Genomic DNA, 6,968 nt, shown 5'->3' on the forward strand with positions numbered 1-6,968 from the left:
TTCTCTTCAATTTCATCTATGGTCTCATTATTTTACGCATCTCCCAACGATTGTTGCAGCCGTTATAGTGTTGAGTGTAAAATCTTCAGTTTAACAACAATAGATCAATTGTCAGGGAAGTTGGGAGGGAATGTTTGGAACACAATATTTGACTTCGCAGCTCTGTTTGAACTAGTTAGAAGGTGAACATATCAAAAGTCCTCATCCCTACTCCTTGAGCTTAAGGGATGAAGGTAGTTCAAAAGTTGCATTTTTCATTTCTGGCTGACACGCATAAAACTGGGAAACAATGCATTTCAGCGACATGGCTGAGTAAAAATGAAGATAAATAAATTTCCAACAAGTTTTGTACAGTAGAGTTTTTTGATATCATCTTTAGTTTTTGAGATATTATTCACTTTTAAAAGTGTGAAATCTTTGAAAAGACAGTTATTCTTCCGACTTGTTGCACTTCCAGGGCTTAATACTCAACAACAATGCATCGAAAAAATGTAATTTTTTACACAGGGGTTAGGAGTGAGGACTTTTAATATGATTACTCCCTCACTATCCTTGAATGAAGAGCTACGGGGTCAAAAATTGTGTTCCGAAATTTTTCCTCTATAATATTTCATTGACTGGACTATAGGAGTATTTAAAATACAGTAAGTTGTAGAGCATTCAATTATCTTCAATTTGATGTATTATTTCATCATTTTATGCTTTCCATCAATAACTTTTATAGCAGTTTTAGTGTTGAGTGTGGTAGGAGTGAGGACTTTTTAAATGCTTACCCCCTCACTATCCTTAAAATGACTGCGAGGTCAAAAATTGAGTTTTAAACTTTTCCCTCTATTATTTTTTTAAGCATTCATTGCCTGGACTAGTATCTTATTACAAGTTAAGTGAGCCTCAATGACTCTTGAAAGGTTATGAGCTGTGGAATTATTTTCTTTTCAATATTGAATTAAACTCGAGTATGCTCCTTGATTTAGTTTAGCCTATTTTGCTGTATTTTATAATTTCTAATTTTTGGGTTTATAATCTACTCTAATCTTTATCGAGGGGGTCAATTATTTTTGTGCGGAGAAATTGAATAAAATCATGCAATGAAAGTTAAATTGAATTAGTCATTTGAGAAACAAAAAACCTTTTAATTCCATTCTCTGACATTTTCCACTCTTCTGGAGTTTATATAGGGTTGTGTTGGTGTTTGAAGAGCTAACGATAATGAAAAATGATTCTAATATTGTAATTTTATTATTAAAAGAATTAATAACCCAAGTGAGATGTGTTGTTTCTCTAATGAATGGTCCAATATAATGTTGAAAGGTATGAAGAGGCATTAGGAAATTAGAGACAATACCACAGAAACTATAATAAAACCACTTTATCCTACTAGAAGTAATATTAACTATTTAGACTGGTAATAATTGATTATTTAATATTAATATTTTTTCATAAAAGTTCAATCTCATGATATGGCGGAAGGTGTGGCTCGTTCATCAATTGGGCTAGTCAGTCGGGTCGAGCGAGGGTTTGTTACCACTGTCTGAAAAAAATGGCTTTTGGTGGCCCTGAAAGGGCCAAATTTGTTGCTGGTGGCCCTGAAAAGGGACCAAAGCAGGCTAGATGTTTAGTAGTCGTCGACTGGCGCGATACCACGCCGCGCGAGGGTCCCGGGCAGGTCCGTCTGGTGCGAGAGCAGGCCGGCAGGGGCTCAAGTCAATGGTTCGCAGTCTCCACTCTGGTTTACCCGGGCTACGGAAAGGGCTGACCGGGTGATCTACTAGCCAGAGGTGCCGAATCTCCGCCGGGAGGACCTCCTCGACCACTTCCTCCTTTAGAAGGGGGCCTTTGGTCAAACCCCGGGCAGGCAGGGTCGTAGGCTTCCGCTGCACACACTCCGATGTCGGTTCGGCACCCAACCCGCGCATCCAGAACCGCGCGCCAGTTGTTAGGCTGGGGCGCTAAGTCTTGGGGCGCAGCTGGCGCGGCGGTGTACAGCCTCAGCCTCTCCTCCACCTGGCGAAGCCGACGTAGGGCCCTCCTCTTCTGGATTCGGCGGCCGGCTCGGTTCCTCCTAGGCATCGGCTGGGTAGTAGACAAGGAAGACACCTCAGGTTGCGGTTAGTATTTCAAATCAGGGAGTGAGAGTGGAAGTCAAAATTTCAATTTATAGCCTTTAACCCTACATATTTTATACGAAGTGACATTGGATAATACGGTGTTGCAGAAAATCCGAGTTCATAGTTCATCATATTTTTACTTTCTACCACTCTAAAAACTATTTTACAACGGTGCGGCATTAGAAAAGGATAGATCTATTTGTCTAATGATTAGTGATGTGGATCGGGAATATTCCCAGTGGGAAGGAACTTATGATTTGGCAATATTTCCGGGAATATTTCCGAGGCCAAGAAATTTTGGGAATTTATAGGAACTTAAGGGAATTTATAAAATTGTTCTAAAAAAATGGTTGGAATTGATCAATCCCACTCATATTTTACATCAATATAATCAATAAATCATCATTCTATTTGATATTGATCAGCTCAGCCACAATTTACATTGATATAATCTATAAATCATCATTCTTTGAGCCTGTTTTTGCTCACTCACCCACTCACTGTCTTTTACTCGTATAGTCCAGTCAATGAAAGATAGAGGGAATTATAGAGGGAAAATTTTGGAACACAATTTTTGACCCCGTAGCTCTTTTAAGGGTAGTAAGGGGGTAAACTTATCATAAGTCCTCACTCCTACCCCCTGTGCTAAGGTGGTGGGGGTGGTTTGAAAGTGCCATATTTTGTTATTTGCATATATCTCGAACAATATGCGCTTTTCGGAAATAAATTTTTGTCGAACTCAATCATAATATTAAAGCTCACAAATTATCCTACAAGTTAAATTTCTAGCATTTTTCCATATCTCTCATAGTTTCTAGGTATGAGCTCTCTAAGGTATGACATTTTGAAGAAAAACCCTTCCGGCTCAGAATTTTTCATCTTTTTAACTTATAACTTAGTTTTTAAGTTATAACTTTAGTCTCATAACTTTTTAACGATTCATTGAAAAAATCCGTGCTCATCATGGGCTTATAGAGCATTATATTCTCTTCAATTTCATCTATGGTCTCATTATTTTACGCATCTCCCAACGATTGTTGCAGCCGTTATAGTGTTGCGTGTAAAATCTTCAGTTTAACAACAATAGATCAATTGTCAGGGAAGTTGGGAGGGAATGTTTGGAACACAATATTTGACTTCGCAGCTCTGTTTGAACTAGTTAGAAGGTGAACATATCAAAAGTCCTCATCCCTACTCCTTGAGCTTAAGGGATGAGAGTAGTTCAAAAGTTGCATTTTTCATTTCTGGCTGACACGCATAAAACTGGGAAACAATGCATTTCAGCGACATGGCTGAGTAAAAATGAAGCTAAATAAATTTCCAACAAGTTTTGTACAGTAGAGTTTTTTGATATCATCTTTAGTTTTTGAGATATTCACTTTTAAAAGTGTGAAATCTTTGAAAAGACAGTTATTCTTCCAACTTGTTGCACTTCCAGGGCTTAATACTCAACAACAATGCATCGAAAAAATGTAATTTTTTACACAGGGGTTAGGAGTGAGGACTTTTAATATGATTACTCCCTCACTATCCTTGAAAGAAGAGCTACGGGGTCAAAAATTGTGTTCCAAAATTTTTCCTCTATAATATTTCATTGACTGGACTATAGGAGTATTTAAAATACAGTAAGTTGTAGAGCATTCAATTATCTTCAATTTGATGTATTATTTCATCATTTTATGCTTTCCATCAATAACTTTTATAGCAGTTTTAGTGTTGAGTGTGGTAGGAGTGAGGACTTTTTAAATGCTTACCCCCTCACTATCCTTAAAATGACTGCGAGGTCAAAAATTGAGTTTTAAACTTTTCCCTCTATTATTTTTTTAAGCATTCATTGCCTGGACTAGTATCTTATTACAAGTTAAGTGAGCCTCAATGACTCTTGAAAGGTTGTGAGCTGTGGAATTATTTTCTTTTCAATATTGAATTAAACTCGAGTATGCTCCTTGTTTTAGTTTAGCCTATTTTGCTGTATTTTATAATTTCTAATTTTTGGGTTTATAATCTACTCTAATCTTTATCGAGGGGGTCAATTATTTTTGTGCGGAGAAATTGAATAAAATCATGCAATGAAAGTTAAATTGAATTAGTCATTTGAGAAACAAAAAACCTTTTAATTCCATTCTCTGACATTTTCCACTCTTCTGGAGTTTATATAGGGTTGTGTTGGTGTTTGAAGAGCTAACGATAATGAAAAATGATTCTAATATTGTAATTTTATTATTAAAAGAATTAATAACCCAAGTGAGATGTGTTGTTTCTCTAATGAATGGTCCAATATAATGTTGAAAGGTATGAAGAGGCATTAGGAAATTAGAGACAATACCACAGAAACTATAATAAAACCACTTTATCCTACTAGAAGTAATATTAACTATTTAGACTGGTAATAATTGATTATTTAATATTAATATTTTTTCATAAAAGTTCAATCTCATGATATGGCGGAAGGTGTGGCTCGTTCATCAATTGGGCTAGTCAGTCGGGTCGAGCGAGGGGTTTGTTACCACTGTCTGAAAAAAATGGCTTTTGGTGGCCCTGAAAGGGCCAAATTTGTTGCTGGTGGCCCTGAAAAGGGACCAAAGCAGGCTAGATGTTTAGTAGTCGTCGACTGGCGCGATACCACGCCGCGCGAGGGTCCCGGGCAGGTCCGTCTGGTGCGAGAGCAGGCCGGCAGGGGCTCAAGTCAATGGTTCGCAGTCTCCACTCTGGTTTACCCGGGCTACGGAAAGGGCTGACCGGGTGATCTACTAGCCAGAGGTGCCGAATCTCCGCCGGGAGGACCTCCTCGACCACTTCCTCCTTTAGAAGGGGGCCTTTGGTCAAACCCCGGGCAGGCAGGGTCGTAGGCTTCCGCTGCACACACTCCGATGTCGGTTCGGCACCCAACCCGCGCATCCAGAACCGCGCGCCAGTTGTTAGGCTGGGGCGCTAAGTCTTGGGGCGCAGCTGGCGCGGCGGTGTACAGCCTCAGCCTCTCCTCCACCTGGCGAAGCCGACGTAGGGCCCTCCTCTTCTGGATTCGGCGGCCGGCTCGGTTCCTCCTAGGCATCGGCTGGGTAGTAGACAAGGAAGACACCTCAGGTTGCGGTTAGTCTCGCCGTGGTTCCCTCATTGGCCTGCTCGCTGCTCTGCTCCTGGTCTCGGTAGTGGTCTCGGCTGGTAGTGGTCTCTGGTAGTGGTCTCGGCTGGTGGTCTCTTCTGGCTCTTCAGTGGAAGGCTGCTAGTGAGCAAGTGCTGTCGAGGGCTACGCTACTGGTGGAACATGTTAGGGTGAGTCATTGCACCCTAACTCGGCAGTGTCTTGAGCTATGGAGCTCTATGACTGCTCAAAGTAATAACAGTGCTGAAGTTGGGGGTTCCTGATATATAAGACCTTCAGTAGAGCTTGGCAATTTTATCTTTATTTATTTTTATTTATTTATTTATTTTTCTATTATTCTCTAATTTTCCTTTTTCTAATATTAATCAATATCTGATATACTAATCTAGTTCGATTTCCATTTAATTTTCAAAGTTATAATATGTATAAAATATGTATATATATATGATTTTTTTTTTTTTTTTTTTTTTTTTTTCCTGCCAAGTCTACTTTTTTGGGAGAAGTGGTAATGGAGAAGGGTTCTCTCCTAGGGAATGGAATACTGTGAACAGTGGCTGACTGACAATCAGCTGCTGGCACCTTTACAGCCCAACTGCTAACTGTCAATCAGGCCACCATTGTTGAAATGGGAGTGGCTTGTGGGTTTGAGGTGGTCGTGGTATTTCGTACATCTGCCTTATTGATGTACGCCACGAGATAGAAGCTGTATCATGAAGCTTTCGAGATGTGAGCTGAATGAAGTTGAGTAATTGAGGGGTACTGGCATATTCATAGAGTAACCTATTATTCACTGTGTAGTGAAAGTTGCAGATGGTTCTGATGAGTCTGTTTTGAAGGCCAAATAGACGTTTTCTATTGGTCTTCGATAGATATGGGAACCAGACTGGGGCGGCATAGGTCAGGTATGCCCTGATGATGGCTGTGAATATGAGCAGCCGAAATTTCAGGGGGAGTGAAGGGGTGACAAGTAGGGGGAATAGTTGTACAAACAGCACACGACAGTGTTGAATTTTCACTTTAATGTGTTGTTTGAAAGTGAGTGTTCTATCCAGAGTTACACCTAGGTACTTGACGGTATGGGACCATGGCAGGGCGTGGCCATGGATTTTGAGAGTGGGAGGAAGTTTGAGTTTTCGGGAAAAGGCGACAGCCACACATTTAGTTGGATTAATCTCTACCTTCCAGGATGAACACCAGGATGTAAGCAGGTTTAATTGCTCTTGAACATTCCTGGCCGCCCTATTCAGATTCATGCTGCTCGAGTGGAATGTGGTGTCATCAGCAAATAGACTTGTTTGAACTGAAGGTAGAGATGGCATGTCATTGATGAAGAAGGAGTAGAGGATAGGTCCAAGCACAGATCCTTGGGGGACACCTGCTGTTGCTGGGGTGAGAGCTGAAGAGTTTACTGAAGATGGGGTTGGTTGTGAACTTCGAAATACCTATTAGTAAGGTATGACTTGAAGAGTCTTATTGTTGAAGGTGGAAAGACAGATGAAAGTTTATAGAGTAGTCCATCCAGCCACACAGTGTCGAAGGCTGCTTTGAAGTCTATAAAGACTGCAGCCACGTGCTCTTTCTTGTTGAAAGAATCTGATAACTGAGAGCAGAATTTCATTAGTTGCAGTGTTGTTGAACAACCTGCACGAAATCCAAACTGCTCTGGCCTTATCACACTATCTAATGTATCTCTTATATGTTTCTCCAGAAACATTTTCTCAAAAAGCTTTGAGAAAAAACAGGGTATGGAGATTGGC

This window comes from Nilaparvata lugens, chromosome 1 (genome assembly GCF_014356525.2).
Source record: "Nilaparvata lugens isolate BPH chromosome 1, ASM1435652v1, whole genome shotgun sequence".
Lineage (NCBI taxonomy): Eukaryota > Metazoa > Arthropoda > Insecta > Hemiptera > Delphacidae > Nilaparvata > Nilaparvata lugens.